The sequence below is a fragment of the Octopus sinensis genome, linkage group LG7 (assembly GCF_006345805.1).
Source record: "Octopus sinensis linkage group LG7, ASM634580v1, whole genome shotgun sequence".
Classification (NCBI taxonomy): domain Eukaryota; kingdom Metazoa; phylum Mollusca; class Cephalopoda; order Octopoda; family Octopodidae; genus Octopus; species Octopus sinensis.
Genome location: NC_043003.1, coordinates 50,586,653 through 50,611,021, shown reverse-complemented (window position 1 = coordinate 50,611,021; position 24,369 = coordinate 50,586,653). Strand labels below are relative to the sequence as shown.

At 33.2% G+C, this 24,369-nt stretch overlaps 1 long non-coding RNA gene across 1 annotated transcript; it reads right to left on the bottom strand.

The window, feature by feature from the left end:
- Positions 1–2,319: 2,319 nt before the first annotated feature.
- Positions 2,320–19,544, bottom strand: LOC118764088. The gene is made up of 3 exons (XR_004999878.1): positions 19,515–19,544; positions 11,337–11,341; positions 2,320–2,426 (listed from the first exon to the last, which is right to left on the bottom strand). It is a non-coding gene; the product is annotated as an uncharacterized LOC118764088 (long non-coding RNA).
- Between the last annotated feature and the right edge of the window lie 4,825 nt (positions 19,545–24,369).

Below are 24,369 nucleotides of genomic sequence, written 5' to 3'. Positions count from 1 at the left end.
GACAATAGTATCTATCCAGTTCCCTATCTTTCCTAAGAAATTAAAACAATTTTGAAGGGGATTTACATGATATTTCTTCTCGTTCTAGTCAGTATGTAGGTGTGGCAAATCTTCAGTAAACAGGCTCAAACATGGGGTTTTTCAAAACACTTATCCCACACAGTATGGATTTTATTTTTATTAGGGTAACTAGATACCTTAAATTGTATCAAATTCGTATTACTGGCCTTAGAAGTAAATCTAACTAAATGAGAAAGTATTTTGCGAACTAGCTTTGCTATGTTGATTGGGTATTAATGAGGTATTTCCTGTGTATTATCAACGAGCGAGTGGGTAACGTTTGTTGATCTATCAATGGATAAGGAAGAGATGTGAGGTTCGTTATTGTTGTTCTTTTTAGTTAGTTTCAACTTTGATAGATTATGCCTGTCTTCAAAGGAGTTACAAATGTGAACGTCCATCTTTTTTTTTTTTAGAAATCTAGATGTATGTTATCTAATAAGTTTTTCCTTTTTAAGATAGTATGCAGTGGTTTTAGTGAATTGTGAACCCTAATTATAACTGAGAAAGTGGTCATGTTGAAACTCTTTCATTGACTGGCTCTCTCTCTCTCTCTCTCTCTCTCTCTCTCTCTCTCTCTCTTCCTCCTCTTACTGTAATTTTCTCTCTCTTACCCTTTCTCTCTCTCTCTCTCTCTCTCTCTATATAATATATATATCTTGTAGCTCTCGTGAATATTTGACCACTGGAAGTGTTATATTTCAATCTTAGGGAAATAAATTGAATCTCTTTAGTTTTACATACCTGGAGATAGCTACACAGAAAAACATAAAGATCAAAGAAGAAAAAATGACTGAAGTCTCGTAGAAAATATACAAAATTACATTGAGACGAGTTGTCATGAAGTGCAGAAAATCTAAAGTTTCAGACATTTACTCTTTAGAAGGAAAGAATATAAAAACTAACACCACGACCATGTTATAGTACTACATTGATATTAGCCTTTTTATTCTTTCTGAAGAAGGATGAGTATCCGAAACGTTAGATTTCGTCGCCTTGCGGTAAATAATCTCCCTTTAATATATACTCTTTCAAGGGACTTTTATCACTTGACTTTTGACTGATCAAGCAACCTTCTGTTTACTCGTATTTCATATCTCAACGCTAAACTTTAGAATAGGAAAATGAAAAATCGATAATAGCTAATGTTTTTGTGCTGGTTAAAATTGCTGTAATTGAATCATTTTCACACGCTAACAGAGTATCAGTTTCTTAACTAGATAATCATTCAGTTCTAAATTGAACTCTCTCCTAATATTCGCAGAATCGGGGTAAAGGTAAGGGGATTTTGGATATGAATGCAGCTTATTTTTGTATCCCGAAGACGGTGAGCTGAGAGAGTCGTTGGCACGACTGCAAAATGCTTCGTAACATTTTCTCCCGTTTTTACGTTCTCAGTTCAAATTCTGCGAACGTCAACTTTTCATAATTTTTCATCTTTTTGGGGCACTGAGGTCAACGTAATCAAGTGGCCATCTCCTTAAAAAATTCCGGCCTGTATCTTTTTACTATTTCACTCTTTTATTTGTTTCAGTCATTTGACTGCGGCCATGCAGGAGCACCATCTTTAGTCGAAAATATTGACCCCATGACTCATTCTTTGCAAACCTGGTACATATTCTATCCGTATCTTTTGCTGAACGGCTAAGTTACGGGGATATAAACACACCAGCATCGGTTAAGCGATGGTGGGTCGACAAATATAGACACAAACACACACACACACACACATACACACACACACACACGCACACACACACAATTTGATTCGTTCTCAGTCGACACCTGTTGTTATTTCTTGTTGTTTGTATTCGTAATTGTGTACCATGTTCTCCGATTTTTGTCATTCTTGCTGTACACATTCGCTAGCTTTATTTCAAAGGAGTCTAATGCTCTTAGCTGAGACTTTTTGGGAGGCAACCAAATCGAACCATCTCAAGTGTAACTGTCCGAAATGGTTGTAACTTCTGGAACTTGACTGAGGAAAGCAAGCCACGAATGACCCATCTTTTTTTGCCTGTCCTTCTAATTTTTATTTCTCTTGCCCGCCTTTGTATCGTCTGCTCCTTTTATATATATATATATTATATCATGAACTCTCCCGTCAAAGACGACACATGATCACTCAGCTTTGTGCTGAACGATTTGCACAAATGATTTGTGTATAGTGATCAAATGTTCGTGTGCCGAACATTTGCTCACTCTCCCTCCATTAAATCGACGTTGTCTGAACAAGTGCACTGCGTACCACGCGTCAGGTGAGGTGAAGTATTTTGCTCAAGAACACAATGCACCACTCAGTCTAGGAACAGAAATCACGATCACTAGATCTTGAATGCAACATCCTAACTACTAAGCAATGCTCCCTCATATATATATGTATATATATATATATAATTTTATAATTATTATTATAATTATAATTAGGGTTCAGCAAAGAAATTTGCTTCACCACATACCGAAATTTAGAAGTAGCAGCCAAAAAATCTAGCTATTTCTCTACCATAAGAAAATCTCCCAAATAACATATACTCAAAAACAATTCACATAGGTAAAGAGAAAAAAACAACGAATTCAATCGGCATTTGATTAACTGTGGACGCGTTTCGGAGTTAGATAGATATGAAAAATGCAAAAACCACATTTTCATTCCAGCTCTCAAATTTTAAATCTTGAAATACTGTGCTGAAGAGCGAGGATGATGGAATGAAAATGTGGTTTTTGCATTTTTCATATCTATCTAACTCCGAAACGCGTCCACAGTTAATCAAATGCCGATTGAATTCGTTGTTTTTTCTCTTTACCTACGTGTATTGTTTTCGAGTATATGCTATCTGGGAGATTTTCTTATGGTAGAGAAATAGCTAGTTTTTTGGCTGCTATTTCTAAATTTAGGTATATGGTGAAACAATTTTTTTTTTTTTTTTGCTGAACCCTAATTATAATTATACTCATAATTATAAAAATTATTGTTTAAGTTTACCGTTAATGGTCCTTTTAACATGCAGAAACTACTTGGTAAAATTATTAATTATTAATTGATTAATGTTACCCTCTATTATCATTATTATTATTATTATATTATTTATTATTATTATTATTATTATTATTATTATTATTATTATTATATATAATAGGCGCAGGAGTGGCTGTGTGGTAAGTAGCTTGCTAACCAGCCACATGGTTCCGGGTTCAGTCCCACTGCGTGGCATCTTGGGCAAGTGTCTTCGGATATAGCCCCGGGCCGACCGATGCCTTGTGAGTGGATTTGGTAGACGGAAACTGAAAGGAGCCTGTCGTATATATGTTATATATATATATATATATATATATAATATATATATATATATATAATATATATAGTGTGTGGTGTGTGGTGTGTGTGTGTGTGTGTGTGTGTATGTGTGGTGTGTTTGTGTGTCTGTGTTTGTCCCCCTAGTATTGCTTGACAACCGGTGGTGGTGTGTTTACGTCCCCGTAACTTACCGGTTCGGCAAAAGAGACCGATAGGATAAATACTGGGCTTACAAAGAATAAGTCCCGGGGTCGAGTTGCTCGATTAAAGGCGGTGCTCCAGCATGGCCGCAGTCAAATGACTGAAACAAGTAAAAGAGAAAAGAGTAAAGAGTATATATACATATATATGTATGTATGTATGCCTATCCATATGCACACACAGACACAGGCACTCACACACACATACATATATGTATGCGTGCAAATGGACGAACACGCGCACGCACACACACACACACATATGTATATATATATATATATATATATATATACCGGAGTAAACACATAAATGTGAAACAAGGTGGAAGAAAGAGTACTCAAATACCAGTGGTAGAGTAATATGCTTTATTTAAAGCAGCAGAAAATTCAACAAAATCTGTTACTCTGAGTTTCTTGTTGCCGTTCATCAGACAGTTTTTGCTAGCAGATTTTGTGGAATTTTCTGCTGCTTAAAATAAAGTATATATATATATATATATATATATATATATATATATATATGCACACATATAGTTATTATTTGCGTAAAGCGCTTAGAAAGAGCGTTCAGTAAATTTAAAAAGAGAAAATCCGGTTCAGAGCAATAATAGAATGATATATTAAATTTCTACTGTATGTATATACCTACAATTTTAAAATGATATCTCTTGTTGTGAAATACAAACAAACGTAAACACAATTTTGCATCGCCCTGTAGGCTGTCTTTATATTTGTTTACATTTCACAGCGAGGCATTTACTTTAAAAATTATAGTTATATCTACGCAAAAAATTTCAGACTTTACAATTCGAACTGCATTATGTATAATTAATTACATAATAATACGTATGTGCAGCCGTGTGGATACTCAATTATATGCATCTAATATGAAGTGATATTTCGTTTAATGTGTAACTGAAAACACACTACTTACAGAAAAGAGATGATTTTCAGGCCTAGTAGTTTGGCAACTGGGTTCTCGATTATAAGGGCGTTGGTTCGATAACTATTCAAGGATGCGAACTAAGTATTCGGGAAAGGTACTTTATTTCACGTCGTTCCAGTCCACTAAGCTTCCTTACCAACCAGATGGCTCCGAATTTTGCCCCACTACGTGGTACCTTGAGCAAGTATATTCTACTATAGCCGTAGGCTGATCAAAGCTTTGTAAGTGGATTTGGTAGACGGAAATTGAAAGAAGACTGTCGTAGATATAACTATCTATCTATCTATCTATCTATCTATCTATCTATCTATCTATCTATCTATCTATCTATCTATCTATCTATCTGTCTGTCTGTCTGTATGTCTGTCTATCTGTCTGTCTGTCTGTGTATATAGTATGTATGCATGTATCTATCTATCTATCTATCTATCTATCTATCTATCTATCTATCTATCATTGCACAAGCTAATGAATTTTGTCCACATTTCCAGGGGTAACGCTGGTGGCAGATCTTCCAGATCGCTTAACGACTTCCAGAGACATCCTTCAGCTTTTGATGCATCTGTGCCACTCGAAACATTGCGTACGACCCATTCCTCCGTCGCCGTAAGCTTTTCAATGTTTCTGTTGCAAACTTCCCAAGTTTAACACAAAATTTCACGTTGGCTCTTTGTCTCAACTTCCTGACCATGAACAAAATATCAGGCCACAGCATACACATGATTACGAAAACAAATTCGCAGCTTACGAAGTAAACACAGCAATGTCACTCGGCACGTTGTTCATGAAGGGTACTGCGTACGAGAACCGTGTTCTCCTATCTGTTCGCGCGCCACAGACCTAGTCCAGAAGCTTTTTGATGCCATCTCGTATTATATATTAATTTGTGTGTGTGTGTGTGTGTGTATGTATATATATATATTATATATTATATATATATATCTATATATATATATATATATATATCTTTATATATATAAAACTGAGATGTGTGTCTGTCTGTCTGTCTGTGTGTTTTTTCCCTAAAACTTGAGAACTACACAACCGATTCCATTCAAATTTTACACATGCCTTACTTAGGGTCCGGAGAGTGTCATCGACAAAAAACAATTTGAACTTTTTGCCTAGGGCGAGCCCACGGCAATATCATATCTTCTCCTCTACGATTCCCTAAAACTTGAGAACTACACAACCAATTCCATTCAAATTTTACACATGCCTTACTTAGGATCCATGTAGTTTCATGGTAAAAAAAAATGTTCAACTTCTTGCGTAGAGCGAGCCCATAGCAATATCATATCTCCTCCACTATTTCAGTATTACGTGTTAAAAGTGAAAGAAAAACATTTCTCTATTTTATGTCAGATACTTTCACTTTAACAATAAAAATAATAATAACAATTGAATTATATGTAGTAAGTAATAATTAAAATCAAACTAAAGTATAAAGTAACATAACAAAAGTAAAAATAGCAATTGGTATAAAATTGCATCAATGATTCGAACTTGAATAAGTGGTTTCACATGAATGGGAATAAATTAAAAATAACATTAGCGTGCAGAAATGGAATAATCCAGATGGATAATAAAAAATTAAATTAAAGAAAAGACTATTGTCTATAAAGTATACAATGTAGAGAAAAAAGATTTGAACACATATGGAGGAAAGCACCTTCGAAAAGTGTCTTGGTGCGACTATGAAAGTTATCTAATCAGAGGCGGTAAATTCGCCGCAATAGAAGCAAGGTTCGAGTTAGCGGAGCGTTCAAGGGAGTACTCGACTCGAACTTGCAAAGTGGAAATATTTTACTTTTACCTTTATATCTGGGACGTAGGACATCCCGGAAAAAAATTTTAAATGCACCCCCCCCCCCCAGAAGTAGATGTAGGCTGGATTGTAGCCACACTTCTATACAAGAGGGAGGACAAGACACAATTGATCGAAATTACAAGAGACGGGCTAACAATTCCAGTCTGTTATATATTTTGAGTATTGTTATCACTAGCGATATCAAGATATAACTTTGTATTTTGTATTTTATGTGTAGATGTATATATATAGATGTACATGTAATATGTACACACATATATACATGCACTAGCACTATGACCCGGCAACGACGGGTCTTTAATGATAGTATATTATATATATATATATATTATATATATATATATATATAAAAGACGTGATTTTGTTTCAAATTCTCAAACGCCGGATAATGCTAATAATATACCCCGAACAGGATAAACAACCCTTAATTTTCAGGAAAAAAGTGTTTGCTGCCAGCTGTAAGACTCGAACTCGCACCCCCGTGATTACGCGTCGCGGTGCTCTAACTTTTAAGCTAAACTTCCCTTACTATAAATTCTTTTGCAAATTTAAGATATACATAAATCTCGCTTTATGAGGCGCTATCGCACGTTAAATTCAACTTTAACTGCCTAAGACATCTCAACACGTCTAAAGGAACCTTCGTTTGTTTGTATACTTTCATTGTAATTTGAATTTAACGTGCGATAGCATCTCATAAAGCGAGATTTCTATATATCTTAAATTTGCGTAAGTATTTGTGGTGAGGGCTGTTTAGCTTAAAGGTTAGAGCACCGCGACGCGTAATCACGGGGGTGCGAGTTCGAGTCTCATAATTAGCCGTCAACACTTTTTCTGAAAATTAGGGGCAGTTTATCCTGTTCAGGCTATATTATTAGCATTATTCTGCGTTTGAGAATTTAAAAAAGAAATCCCTTCTTTAACTTTCTAAGACATCTCAACGCTTCTAAAGCAAACTTCGTTTGTTTGTTTGCTTTCACACACATACACATATTGCATTGTTAGGGTCACAATACACGTTCTTCAGGCGCAGACCACTCTTCGTGCTGAACTAAAAACATTAGTTATAGCGTGGGGCGTGAGAAAATGCGCAAAAGGGTGAAAAATTGTAGATAGAGAAAATCCTAACTTCTAATCAGAAAAAAGAAACCAGGAGACCTGATGAAAATGTAAATAATGTATGAAATTAAATGCAAATAAAATGTAAATTGTGTAAGGAGAGTAAAAATGTATAAAACATAAGGTGAAAATATAGAGGTATAAATATAAAAAATGTCGGGAATAAAGGATAAAAAATAAACCTAAAATATAATGAACTCGAGGTCTGTAATATATTTTGAAGAACTGGACAACCCCACCCATCCCAGATTGGTTTGACAGCCCCTCACCCGACTTTATTATTTAAAGACTAAGGAAGTTAGATCGCTTACTACTATAGTTCCCCCACCCTTTATTTTAGTATTTATTTTTAGGTTTATTTTTTATACTTTATAACTTTTATAAATTTTTATATTCCCGACATTTCTTAGATTTATAATTCTACGTTTTCACCTTATATTTTATACACTTTTACTCTCCTTACACAATTTACATTTAATTTGCATTTAATTTCATACATTATTTACATTTACATAGGTCTCATGTGTTCATTTTTCCAATTAGAAGTTAGGTTTTTTTGTATATGCTACCAATTTTGCACGTTTTTTCGCGTTTTCTCACGGCCCACGCCATATTTAAAGTTCTTAGTTCAGCATGAAGAGTGATCTTCGCCTAAAGAACGTGTTTGGCTTTTCAGACACGTGAAACTATTAGTAGCGCCCAAAGACATGTATTGTGACCGTTAGACAACAATATTTGAATCTCACCAGATGGAGTGCTCTATTTGTTAAATTATAACACGGATCAATACATTATATATATATTGTGTGTGTATATATATATATATATATATATAGAAATTCGGGGTGAGTACTTGATAATAATAAGCACCTGTGTATACCGTTTGGTGGTGTAGGTGGTGGAGTAAATTGATCAAAATAAAAACATGATCGCTGAATCCTTCGCATCATGTTTTTATTTTGATCAATTTATATATATATATATATATGTTATTAAGGGTATTACTACACGTAAATACTTCACGCTATGAGGGACTCTTAAAGTCAAAACTAACATAATAAATATGGCATTTTGACTTTAAGAGTCCCTCATAGCGTTAGGCTTTTACATGTAGTAATACCCTTAATATAAATAAATATATTTAAAGGGAATAATTATAAAAATGTTCCCTTATGAGTTTTTTCACGCTGACTACTTGATAAATTCTTATAAAGTTTTTATCCTATTTTAAAATTATATGTGTGTGTGTGTGTGTGTGTGTGTGTGTGTGTGTGTGTGTGTATGGCATGTATTATGTATGGTACAAGACAATGGTTCATAATATCTATATAATATGATATTATATATATAATATATATTATATATATATATATTATATATATATATATATTTATATATATATATTTATATATATATATATATATTTATATATATATATATTTATATATATATATATATTTATATATATATATATATAATATATATATATATATTAATATATAGATATATAATATAATATATATATATATGTATATATATATATATTATATATATATATATATATATTATATACGTACATACATACATACAAATATACATATACATATACACACAAATATAATTTTTTTCTTAGTTTCGTTTATATTAAATTGTTTCGCTAATGTCTCCTTGTACAAAAGAGATATTTTCAGTTTAAGTGCAAATATTTATTTCTAGGATTTCCAAACCAATTCATTTCTATGAATTAATTTGAAATTCTGACGTTAAAGGAATTGCTGATATTGACTTCGACGATTCTAGCACTTTCGCAAAATCTTTTGCAATGCAAATTGACCTTCTTTGTGTTCGTGATATTTCGTCTGTTTCCTGTTTCTCTGGTATCGTATATATGAACTGATATACTAATACACTCGCAAACACACACACACACACATATGCAAAAATGCAAATACACACACACACACATACGCACGTTCGCAAGCATTAAACAACGTCATCATATCTACCTACCGCGTCCATAATATTTGATATTTCTCACTTTATCCTTCCTAATTTCTCATCATTAGTTCATCCTATAAATTAGTGACTACCTTTTCAGCTAGTATCGTCTGCCTTTTCCAGTTAGTTTGTTTGCTATTGTTTCTCTGTGGATTATTGTTATTTCATGTTGTCGTATCGTGATATTTTATCCAAAGACTTATTGATTGTATACCATATTCCAGGAACATCATAAAGCAATTTAAGGAAAATCCTTATATTGAAATATCTAAATAAATTTTCAAATTAATATTCTGTTTATTGTGTTGTGTCATATCGTATTAGCAGTTTGTCTCACCGGTCTTGTATGGACAAAAACATTTATCAATGAATTTATATCTCGACGTAAAGTGAAATGCGTAAAAATGGACGAGTTTTAGGCGTAAGAATCAAGAATCACATAAGTACAATAGTGAATAAAAAAAGTTCGTTCGACGACCTGCAGAAAAAGGAAGGTTAAACTTCTAATGAGAAACATTTTCTAGCAAGTAAAATTTGGTTTGAAAGTTTTAAGAAGCGTTTGAATTTGCATAACATGACAGTTATGAATAATGCTACTAGTTCTAGAACAAAAGCGACTTCTAATTACCACGAAGAGCTTTAAAATGTGATTGTCGAAGGAGGCTACATATCAGAGCCACTGTACAATGTTTACGAAAATGTACTTTTCTAAAAGCTTATATCTGCTCGAACTTCTATTTCTCAATAAGTAAAATCAATACCAGGATTTAAAGATTCGAAAAATCAAATCGTCTGACGCCTCTTCTAGGATGAAATTCCCCAACACTATATCATATTCAAAATTTACACAAAGTTTAATTTGCCTCTGATTTGGCGTTTAAAGAGCTTTTTCGAAAAGTGATTTACGAACACTTTTTGTTTCGCAGTAGAAAGTTACAGCGACAGACAAATTATTTCCAGGAAAGCATTGTTCATCTTGGACAATGAATCAAACAACCCTGTGAACTGAAACGAGATTTCTGATAATGGGAGTGTAGAATATGTTGCTAAGAATACAATTTCTTTGCTCCAGCCAATGGATGATAAGAGAAGAACGTTCAAACAGCCTCTGAGAGCAATTGAAAGAAAGGCTAAACCTACAGTGAGAGACGCTTGGGAGACGTTTCACATAATGTATGTTCTTGATATCATCGCTGAGTAATGGGATGAACAGAAACCATCAATAGTCCTTAGTAAGATAAATGACCAGTGTACCCCTGAATTTATAAGTTTTACGAGCAGAATGTTTATATCAAATTTGGAAAGATATCGTGACACTTGCACATGATGTGGAGCTTAAAGAAGTCACAGAGAACGATGTCATTGAATTGCTGAAAATAGCAGCCTAATCTTACTCAAATCACGTCAAAATGTCTTTAAAGAAGACATATATATATAAAGCTCTAGTAGAAATAAGATAAGATATATACCGTAAGCCAAGAAAATTATATCTTTGAATATAGATCTGATTGAACTTGAACCCACAATCTTCGATTCTGGAGGCTCACACCTTATCCATTAGGCCACAGGACGAAGACTGTGGATTCAAGTCCCATCTGGGTTGATATTTAACGGTGAATATATATATATATATATATATATATATTAGTATGGCGATAACTATTAATATCCAGTAACGCTGCCGTAATCTCCTTTAGAGAGACTTAGTAATTTTAATATTTCTATTATTGAAGACAAGTGGATGTATTCCACTGTAACTAGGTAAATAAAATCTTCGAACAGACGGTCAGTAGCGACACCTGCGGGTCTGACTACGCTGCATTGATAAAGGGCAACAACCCTGAAACATGTCTGCAGATGTCTGACTAACAAGGTGAAGCGGCTGACCTCCCCTGTTCGAAGGTTGTAATGGACGCAGGTTCGTGTGTCAAATAGCTAGCTAGAGGCGATGGCCTCTTGGAGCTAATCAGCGACAGCTTTAGTCTTATATTTATAGACTACCATATTAGTATGGCGATAACTATTAATATCCAGTAACGCTGCCGTAATCTCCTTTAAAGAGACTTAGTAATTTTAATATTCTATTATTGAAAACAAGTGGATGTATTCACTGTAACTAGGTATATATATATATATATATAGTATATAATATATATATATATATATAATATATAATATATATATCAACTGGTGATATCAATATTATATATTGAAGTTCCGCAATATATAGGTATAAACCGTTAATATAAGAAAATGGAGAATAAATATACTAGACATTTATTTAATTTCCCTTGTATCACGATGCAAACATCAAATGATGTAATACAAATAATATTTCAAGGAACAGAATCAACATAAGAAATAAGCCCGTCATATATTATATATATATATATATATATATACATACATATATGTGTGTGTGTGTGTGTGTATCTATGTTCATAAAAACATACATAGATGTTTATATATATATATACAGGTGCGTTCAAAAAGTAACCGACTTTATTTTCTCCCGACAAAACTAATGGCACGTAGTAAATATCCTTTAGGTGCGAGGTGACACTACCCTTCCTGAACGTGCATGAAAATTTTCGCGCCGGCAGGGAGCATCATTTCCCGGCTGTTAAACCTAGAGCAAGATATGTAGTGTACGCTCGTCAGATTTCCGTTTTCACCGAATGCACCTGGCAGAGAAATTGCATCATGTTTTGCAAAGCTAAGTTCAAGCCTTTGGTGATGATGCCATGAACAAAACCCAGGCCATGGAATGGTACAACAGCTTCAATCATGGCTGCATTTCAGTGGAAAGTGAGGTACGCTCGGGTAGGCGATCCACAAGACGAAATGAGGAGCCGATTGAGAAGGTTTGGCGTATATTCATGGAAGACTGTTGTGTAACAATCCATAAAAAGCACAGGGTCAGTGTATTCCCTTTTAACGGAATATTTGTGCATGTGGAAGGTTTGGGCGAAAATCGCCCCTTAGGTGCTGGTGGAGCAGCATTAGCCACTCGACATGGACATTTCTCAGAAATGCTCAGAACTGTGCAAAGTGCGACCCAGAATTCATGAAGACCATCGCCACTGGTGATGAGACATGGATTTTTGATCTCTGCTCGATGCATTCGGGCATCTTGCGTGATTGAGAAAAGTCGACGAGCACGCATTATAAGTCTGTATTCTAGGCGTAGCAACCAGAAACTGGTGCGGTCTACATGTCACGAAAATCTTCACGCCTGCGTTACCTCGCACCCAGAGCATATTTACCATGCCGCATTAGTTTTGTCGGGAGAAAGTGAAGTCGTATACATTTTGAACGCAAATCGTGCATATATATGTGCGTGTTTGTGTGTGGTGGTATAAACACAATATATGCATACACACATATGTACACACACACATGAGACAAATTTCCAAGTGATTGAGAAATCAAATGATGTCCACGCATATCACCTGGAATAAAATGTTTCCTAATAAATCAATATTATAATATACTAATATTATATTATATTAATATCATAATATCAGCTGGCGACAACTTGACTAAATGAATTATCCAAATATAAAGCGTGAAAATCTAAGAGATGCTTATCATTCAAACTTGTGTCATGATTATATTTCATTCAATATATAAATAGTTTGCGGTGAATATTTTTTACTTCTGTTCCCCTTAGACTATAGCTGTTTCTATGACCACAAAAGCATTTGTTATGTAAAAGGTCATCTTTATTATGAACCGGTCACATAATTGCCATTTTATGGTCATTTGGTAATTATACTGGACATATTGTGTCGTTTTGTTCTGTAACTCTTGGTAATTGATTGAAATAATATCTTTAATAAATTTCTCTTGTTACTCTGATGTTTCCCTAATTATATTTCCATCCTCGTGTTATAAGGATGATAATAAAGCGATACAATAGCCGCTTTCTTAAACTTATCTTATCCATAATTTTCACTTGCTGTACTTTTTCTCTCTTATATTCCTCCTCCTGGCATTACCATATCGATAAACGACCCTTTGAGTATTTCTCTGGCAAGAGTTCATCACTGCTTTCGATTTAGGACTGTACTTTACTGATAATATACGAGGGGTGTTCATTAAAGATTTCCCCTGATCTACTTCTCAAGGACTGGGATAAAGGAAACTTGGCATAATTATTAGTCCTTCTCTACATAGCCACCATCATTGGTGACACACTTCTCCCATTGCTTTATGCGGTTTTGAAGACATTGTTTATAGAAGTAGGTAGGTTGCGTCTGAAGCCAAGACTATACCTCGGAAATAAGTTCATCATCCGAAAAGTGCTTCGGCTTCAAAAAAGACTTCATGCTTGGAAAGAGGTGGAAGGTCGGGAGAGTGAAGGAGATGAGGAAGGATTTCTTTAATGAACACCTCTCGTAGGTGACATTTGGCCACCATCTGTTTTAAGTAATCGGTTCACCGCTCATCGGTTTCTTACATCGGATGCGTGTCTGGAATATTTCTTCTTTCTACCGGTGGGATTCTCCGTCGGTTTTGAGGCGACGAGCATTCAGTTGTTTGATCGACTAAATTCATATTCCTGTAATTAACGTATAAACGACTGAATATTCTTGAAAAATGTATATCCTTAAACTAATTCTCAGACTGAGCCAGCTAAATATAGGAAACCTTAAATTATATGTACAATCCAGATCTACTCCAGTACTGGAATCATTACTTACGACTCTGCGCCGAGCAAAATGCTTAGCGGTATTTCGTCTGCTGCTTCGTTCTGAGTTCAAATTCCGCCGAGGTCGACTCTGCCTTTCATCCTTTCGGGTCGATTAAATAAGTACCAGTTACGTACTGGGGTCGATGTAATCAACTTAATCTGTTTGTCTGTCCTTGTTTGTCCCCTCTGTGTTTAGCCCCTTGTGTGTGTAGTAAAGAAATAGGTATTTCGCCCGTCTTTACGTCCTGAGTTCAAATTCCGCCGAGGTCGACTTTGCCTTTCATGCTTTCGGGGTCTATAAATTAAGTATCAGTGAAGTACTGGGGTTGATGCCATCGACTTACTCCTCCCCAGAAATGTCAGGCCTTGTGCCTATTGTAGAAAGGATTATTTACGATACTGAAAGGATGGAAAGCAAAGTCTATCTCTGGTGGATTTGAACACAGAACGCAGAAATCCGGAACAAATATCGACGTTCAAACGGTTCTGCTTGTTTGCCACCTTTTGGTTAAAAGCAACAATTATTATGGTGTGTACAGTAAATATTTTAATATCTGAAATAATGTTCTCTGTTTCATTAAATATGTAGTATTTCAAAGAATTTCTCGTGTAAGATGCGTATCACTCAATTCGTTCCTCGAAATTGCAAATCGTCAGATATAATAATTCTCACCATCTCGTTTGTCAAATCAACATTTGTCATGGTCACATGGCATTTTAATAATACCAGTAAATTAATTGTCTGAAAATGTTAAAGATACTTACCAACAGATTTCGAACATTGTTAACCGTCTGTGAAGAGCAGCTTCATGATGTTTTCCATTTAAGAATGAAAACTATATAAACAAACATCGAACAATATTCATATTGTGTCATCTAAAAGCCGTTATACGAACAATATTTACATTGCCAAATAAATTTGGAGCTCTTTACATTGATACACTTTTCTGTTTATGTTAATAAAAGATTGCATTACAATACTAACCAAAAGGAAAGAAAAACAACTGCGACCAAACAGTAATAATAGTTCACATAAAAATAAAACAACTTGGTGGAGACCAACATCCTAATGGAACAGAACAGACGTGTATAACTACATAAATATAACAAACACTGAGGAATTGAATATCACACAGAAAGTGTTTCAGTAACCAAGAGCTGTAAATCATATCATGATCGTCACTAAATAAAAATTCCCCCGTAGACAATTTTACATATTAAATACAAATATGGTGGGGCGTCCCTCATATGTAATACAGTTATTTTATTTCATTAGTTTTTTTTTTCTGTTTCACTATCATCAGGGACAACCCTGTGTGCGTTTGATTGTCCACTTCATTAATCTATGTAAATAAAGATGTTGCAACTTTATATTAGTTGGTTTGTTATGTGTCGGTGCTAAATATCTCTGACATCACACCCTGCCTTATTTGTGATAATACGAAAGTGACGGTATAATCATGGTTGATTTACTTCGATCACCCCGCTTTCATGAAATCCAAAATAAAAGAAAAATGCTTATGAACAGCTGCTCCAGACGAGGGATTCATAAGTACAGACTAGTTATAATAAATAAGTATACAAAAACTTTACTTCATAAAAAATACATTATTATTTTTAACAGCATGAATTACATATTGTTAGCAAACACATATATCTAGTGAAATAAGCAACTAAACAACTTCATAATGGTTAGTTATCGAAAATATTTTGATCATTAATCAGTACATCTGAAGACGGAAGGCAGAATTTTTTTTTGTCCATTGATCATATCAGTAAAAATATTCATAATATAACACTAATAAGCAACGTATTTTGAAGATTTCATATTACATTTTAACAACTAATAAACGACATCTCAAAAACAAATTTGATAAATATTGACCAAAATACTAGTGTGTTCTAAAAATACAACTAACAGAACAGTATGAAATAATTTCAAAGTCTGATGAAACCTAACAGGAATTTTAACCAAATACGAATCAAATATAGAACAAGTTCAAATGTACTGCCATTAAATCATCCGCTTCATTAATCTATATAAAGATATTACTACTCTTTTTTAGTTGGTTATTTTACTATTTACATATGTATTATTCTTTTAGTTTTACAGATTTTTAATGTCTTAGTACATACTCCATTATATTCTAATCTCAGGTCTTTAAGTTATTTAGAACTTCGTTTCACTTTTGGTACATTTTTTCTCATTTATACATCTATGTCCTAAAAGAAACCTTTCGAAAAATAGGATATCTCCTTTATGATCAGATACTCTCTTTTAGTTAAAAAAAATTTTTTTTATCTTTTACTTGTTTCAAATTATTAGACTGCGGCCATGCTGGATACTGTCTTGAGGAATTTTAGTCAATTTACCCCATTACTTATTTCCTTTTTAAGCCTGGTACTTTGTTTATCGGTCTCTTTTGCCTAACTGATAAGCTATGGGGACGTAAGCACACCATCACCAGTGGTCAAGCAGGACTTGGGAATACACACATACACACACATACGAGGGGGTGATGTAAAGTTCCTGTCTTTGGGTAAAAGAAAATATAGGAGGATCAGTTAATTATCATTTTATTTAACATATTCCCCTCTCAGATTCATACACTTATTTAAGCGGTCCTTCAGTTTTTCTAGGCTCTGTAAAAGAACTTGAAAGTTTGGCTTCCAGCCAGGACGTTTGTGATATCCCTAAAGCACTCCTCGTAACTGTACTACAGGATTCTTTCAGTTTCCATCTACCAAACCCACTCACAATCCTTTGGTCAGCCCAAGGTACCACGCAGTGAGAGTGAACCCGGAACCATATGGCTGGAAACTAAGCTTCTTACCATCTTACCACGCAGCCACGCCAGCGCCTTTTGTATATCATTTTTAATAAAAGAAAATATAATTGTTTCAGAGTGAATCTGTTAAGGAATCTATAAAAGAAGCAGAAAAAAGGTCTAGTGGAGAAGTGAGAACTTTGCTCTGGTTTCGCCGATAATTTGATTTTCATATCAAATTATAAGAGTTATTAATTCTTGGTTGTCTTACCATTTACTAATTGTCTTTGATTTTTAAGCAGCACGAATACGTATGTATTTTCTACCGTTGTTCTTTTTACATTATAATATCATTCGGTGTTCATTCAGTAAATTGTATATCAACTACAGTGATTCTTTTTAAGAGCTGACATTAAGGGTTAGGCTATGCCTTGATGAAGAGTACTAATGAGGCTAAAATGTATCTAGAGGTGTCACTTCTTACTTCCCGCTATTTTTAATTTAACTTAATTAATTTAATTTAGTATAAGTTTAAACGCGGTGACGATCAAAATAAAGTTACATACATTTATTTTTAGCATGTTCTTGTACACTGGATCAAGAAATGTATTTACTGCGGAATATTTTCTCGGAGAAAAATTTCTCCTAAAAAAAAAAATTAAACTGGTAAAGTTAGCGAACTACCAGAGATAGTATTTCGCTTGCACATGTCTAAACCCACCTCACAGGATCTTGGTTCGATGTGTTATTACATACAAAATCAACAGAAAGAACTATTTCTTCGAGACTAAATCCCACATTGAATGCTTTCCCCTTCTAGGATACACTTACGCGTTAACAGCAAATGTACGCGTCATCATATTAAGTTATTAGAATTAGCAAGTTAATTACCCTGGTTTATTTGACCAGAGTTAATCATTGAGGTAATGACATTTTTTTACTCCTCATCACTAAAGGTGTAACTTGAATTCATAAAAATTCATTAAAATTCTGCATCAATTATATTAATGTCCACTTTTACTTTGTCTGAATTCTTTTCAAATGGAATTTGCTCCACCCGCCTGGCACAACGTTAGAGGTTTAACGTATTATGCTAAATGCTGATGCCAAGAACTTGTTACTATAACAACAACAACAACAACAACTAGTAGTAGTAGTAGTAGTAGTAGTAGTAGTAGTAGTAATTGGAAAACGAGAGTATATAAAGGATAATGTTTTTTTTTTGTTCGGAAATCTTTTGCAGACCTAGAAGAAAAAAAAAGGAAAGGAAAAGAATGAAAAAATAAAATTAAAATTAGAATACAACACACACACACACACACACACACACACACACACACACACACACACACACACACACACACACACACACACACACACGCGCGCGCACACAAGAAGAAAAAAACAAATTGCAAGAAATCAACAACAACAAATACGTGACGCTCTGTTGGAACGAGGAAAACCAATATTTCCGTTTCCAGCTAGGTCGGGTATTTTTTTTTTCTGAATATTTACATATATTTTGTTTGTTTATTTCTTGCTTCTTTCATTGTGTCTTTGCTTTATTTCCTTCCCATTCAACTTTAATTCCTTCTATTTCTTTCGCCATTTTTCTCTCTCTCATTCTCTTTCTCTTTCTCCCTTGTGTATTCTCATATATTCTTTTCCTTTTACTATTTATACGCCTCACCCGACCAAGCTATAATATTTTTATGTAATATTTTTTCAAGCATTTCTTGTTGTCCCTGTTGTTTTTCCTATTTTTATGCTACAAATTTCTCTTATTGTTGTGGTTACCATCATTGACGCTGTTGTTGTTGTTGTTGTTGTTGTTGCTATTGTCGTCGTCGTTGTTGTTATGGTTGCTGTTGTTCTTGCGTCTATGTCTGTTCTTGTTACTGTTCCTCACGCTCTTATATACGCTATTGTTGTTGATGTTATTATTGTTTTGGCTTCTGCTGTTTCACTTACTCTTACATTTGCAGTAGTAGTAGTAGTAGTAGTAGTAGTGATTGTTGTTATTATTGTTACTGCGGTTGCTGCCGTTGCTGTTACTGCTGTTGTAATCGTTGCTGTTGTTCCTGCTGTTGTTGTTGTTGTTGTTGTTGTCCTTATTCCCACCCCAGTTAATGTCGTGGTATGCTAATAATGTTGTTGTTGTTGTTTTTGTCATTGTTGTTTTTTTTAAAGTTTCTAACCAATATGTCTGAAGAGTCGTCTTTCTCTTGCCAGCAAGCTTTGTATCAGCTCACGTGTGATGTACCAATCTAAAACAGACGTTTGTCTTCTATTGCTACTGTAGGCCATCATTCAAAGACAGTCGACCACACACGAGATTACAGCAGAGAATCCAAGAAATACGAAGTTTTCTTTGTATGTCTGTCTAATTTTGTCAGACTCTGACTTAGGTTTCTCCCTGACTCTATCTCTCACACTGTGTCTATATATTCGAGTTTATATCTGTCTGAATGGCTGTCTGAGTTAACACTTTCTGTTTTTTCTTCTTTCCCCTTTCCACCCTTCATATTCCTTCCCTAATTTCATTTTGGTTTTCTCACTTAAATTCTCCGTCTATGTATATGTGTGTACGTATGTACGTACTCTCTCTCTCTCTCTCTCTCACACACACATACACATACATACATACATATATATACATACAGTTGCGGCCAAAATGTTCGGAACGTCATTGTTTTCGTCAGCAAAGTAGATATAATTTTTTATCGAAGTTGTTTTATATTCTATAATTTCCACAAACAATAAATACAATATAATTTGTTATTCTCTGAGATTTTGGTGTAATTTGAGAGGATAATACAAAAGTTATGGATGATTTAGTGATTTACTGCAAAACCCATTGCGGCCAAAATGATCAGAACGGTTGCTTTTACTCCATGTTTTAGTATATTTAACCAGCGAACTCTAATGTTTTGAATTTGTTTACGTGGCGGTTCATTTACTAAACACGCCTAAGAATATCTGCAGTGTACTTTGTTAATATAATGCCACTTACTCCGTTACCAATTGGTCAGCAGATTATTAAGCTTCGAAAGAAGGATAATTTAAGTATTGCAAAGATTGTTAACAAGTCAAAAGTGTTGTTCGCGGTATTCTTAAGGTCTACGGTGATTGTGGTTCGTGTGAAGCAAGAAGGTCTGCAGGTAGGCCTAGAAAAACGACCAAGAGAGAAGATCGTGCTATGGTAAAGTTGGTTAAAAAGGACAGATTTAAAACTGCTGCTGCTGTTTCTCGGGAAATGAGCATTGTACTGAAGAAAACTTTATCTCGAAAAACTGTGTCTCGTCCTTTAGTTGAACATAACCTACAAGCAAGAGCACCTTCAGTGAAGCCACTGATCAGCTCCAAGAATAAAAAGTGTCGTCTTACCTTTGCAACCGAACATGTGTTGTGGTCTCAAGAAAAATGACAAATGGTGCATTTCAGTGATGAATCTAAGTCTATGTTATTTGGCTCAGATGCGAAAAGGTACGTTCGTCGAAAAGCAGGTGAAAAATTGTCGCCTAAATGCCTTAAGACTAGTGTTAAATTCGGTGGAGGAAGTGTCATGGTTTGGGAGATGATATCTGGAGATGTTGAGGGCCCTTTGCTGCGATTACATGGAAAGGTAAATGCAGGAGTTTATAAACAACTTGTAAAAGATCATGTCTTGCCTGTGCTGAGAAATTCAACTAAGCGACCACCCATATTCATGCAGGACAATGCCTCATGTCACAAGGCTAAGGTGGTCATGAACTTTCTCAAGGCTGAAAAGGTTATTGTTATGGATTGGCCTGCTCAAAGCCCAGACCTCAATCTTATTGAAAATGTGTGGAATATTCTAGGAGAACGTTTGAAAGCCAGAAATCCTAAAACAACCGAGCAATTATGGAATGCCCTTCAGGAAGAATGGAATAAGATCACCCAGCAAGAAATTGAAAATTTAATTTCCCCATACAGTCGAAAATGTCAAACTTTGATTGAAGCTAAAGGGCTTCACACTAAATATGAAATAATTCCAGCATTCTCTGTCACTTTTTGATTATTTTGTTATTTTTTCAACCGTTCTGATCATTTTGGTCACTATGGGTTTTGCAGTAAATTACTATATCATTCATAACTTTTGTATTATCCACTTAAATTACACCAAAATCTCAGACAATACCAATTTATATCGTATTTATTGTCTGTGAAAATTATAGAATAAAAAACAACTTTAATAAAAACTTATATCTACTTTTCTGACAAAAACAATGCCGTTCTGAACATTTTGACCGCAACTGTACATACATACATACATATATATATATAAATCACAATAAGGGTTAAAAAAATTGAATATTAATTAATAACATCAATTTAAAACACCAAAACTAGCGTAAAAAACTGGGATACAGTAAAAATTATTAATACAAGTAATAAGAGAGAGACCACATGTGGTCACTCTAATGTAAGCGGGCAGGACAAATGAAAAATAACGGAAAAATAGATTAACTCTATACAATTGTTTCATCGAGTGTATAGAGTTAATCTATTTTTTCGTTATTTTTCATTTGTCCTGCCCGCTTACATTCTTGGCGTGTTGAATTAATGCTTAAGAACAATTCTTTAGTGGTGGATTCCCTTTGCGGATCTATTTCTAGCGTTAGAGTGACCACATGTGGTCTCTCTCTTATTACTTATGTATATATATATATATATTATATATATATATATATATATAGTATATATATATATATATATATATATATATATATATATATATATATATGTATATATATATATATATATATATGTATATATATATATATATATATATATACATATATATATATATATATATATATATAATATATATATATATATATATATATATATTGGTCAGTCCTTTAAATTTTGTATGTAAAAATATTTTAATCTTCGGATTTTTTAAATATGCTAGGCCACTGGTTTTAAGAGATTAATATCAATTTCTACCCTTATTCAATTTTGTATATATACATATATATATGTATGTATATATATAAGAAAATGAAGAAAATAGAGATAAATCAAGTAATAATTATATCTATTAATTACAAAAATAGACATATTCTCTGACAGCTGTTTCGATTCAGACTTTAAAAATTAATTCAAATAATCGAATCATTATAAAGTTGAATCTCGTCGGAGGTAGAAAAAAAGATATACCATTACATTTTTATGTTTTTTATGTGTTAAGTGTACGGAGCATATCGGCTAACTGACCATTGTTTTATAGAAAAACTTGGTATAAACCTTACAAAGGGGGTAAAGTGAGTATGCTTAGAGAAGTACAAAAATAATATAAGATGCATTGGGTAAACATTGAAAGTATAAATAGAAGAAATATATAGTAATAAACTATATATTTAAGTATCAAATTAATATAAGGGTAGATATATTTATAAAAATTTAAGTAATATGATATATTCTGGGTAGTCATTAAAAAGTATAAATATAGACAATATACATTAATTAAACTTTTAATTAATTATAATACTATTACTAAGGTAAATATATTTATACTAATTTATAAAAATCTAAGTAATAAGAGTGTAAAGATATGTAAGTAAAAATAAAAATTAAAATGGGTAAAATAATAGGTAAGAATATATATATATTTTCAATGCATATATAAATATATATACGTTCAAATATTTCTACATAGAGAAATACACAAAATATATATAAAATATAGAATAAAGAATAGAAAATAAATGTGCACAGCAATAATCACATCTTGCGCATATACCCACATATATTTATACGCATACATTATAAATAGATGTAAGTATCTATGAAGAAATCGCAAGCAAATAATTATATAAATATATATATATACACACACACACACACAAGAATCTAAACATATATATAAGAACTTATATGTATATATATTTGTGCAAAAATATATTACTACTTAGATTCAAATTCAAAAGTTTGCTTATGCTCAAATGGGGTTCAATGAAAATAAAAATGCAATTACAAATACGATAGTGAATAGATAAATAGATAAAAATGTATTTAATATACGTACGTATTTACAATAGTAAAGAGACTGGCATCCCTATATCTATTTTGTGTTATCAAATAAATAAAAGAGAGAGCCTATTGGTCATATTTTAAGATAAGTAGCGTTCAATTTTACTAGTTTCATTAACGGTAATTTAATATGTAGTAAGGAAAGAAAGGAAGAAAGAGAGAGAAAAGAGTAATAATATAGACTACAGAATTAAAATGCTATATCTATTAGAAGAAGCAAGGAAAATATCGGTCATCAAAGAAAAATAAATTATAGTCATATTACGATTTAAGGGATAAAATGCTCATGTGTACAATTCATAATATAATAAGTGAATAAAGGAAGAAAGGAACAACATAAGGGCATAGTTAATATGTTATTTGTATAAATAACAGAGTGAGGACAAATCCCTTATATATATATATATATTATATAAAATCCGTTCTGTCTGTCTGTCTGTGTGTGTGTCTTCTAGGATCTCGGGCATCCTCCATCCGACTGCGCTCAAATTTGATATGTAGATACCGACGGTATCAGGGCGTGTATAAGTCTTGAAAAAATTGCAAAAATCGATTCCAGGTGAGAATACGATCGATAAAGCCGTGTGAACGTGTATTTGTACACGCAAGTTCATCAGATGTTGTGATCAATACTACGCGTACGCGAGAAAAATGCACGTGCAGTTTGCGCAAAAAAAGCGGGCAGGCTTGAAATAATGCCACAAAATGCAGTATATTTAAAAGACCAAAAATGTAAGATGCAAAAGAGATATTTTCTTCAAACTTGGCATGAAGGAAGGAAAGACTATTTTGTTTCTCAAGAAGTTTTTTTTTTGCCTTAACTTCGTTTAAAAAAACCCAAAATTTTATTGAAATAAAGGCATGGTTAATTATTTTTTAATGAAAAGAAAACACTGATTGCTTTATATTTAGCAGATATGATTCATCACCGTCTATTGGATGTGGGGCGTTTTTCTCGTATACATACATACATATATATATATATATATATATATTATATATATATATATATATATATATATATATATATATATATATATATATATATAATATTGTCCGGCATTCGTCACGACGGATTGTTAGCCACTAAACCTTTTTCTATTTTCTCAGCCTGTTTATTTTTGTGTTCCTTTCTATCAAAGAGCGTACGCTCGAAACGTAAAAGACTTTCTCATTTCCCGAGCGTTAAACTGATACATCTGTTTGTTGCTTACACATCCGTCCTCGTTTTTTGTAAATTCTCACTATTTATATATATATATATATATAGATATATATATATATATTATATATATATATTATATATATATATATATATATATATATATATATGTATATATATATATATATATAATATATATATATATATATAATATATATATATAAATGCATATAT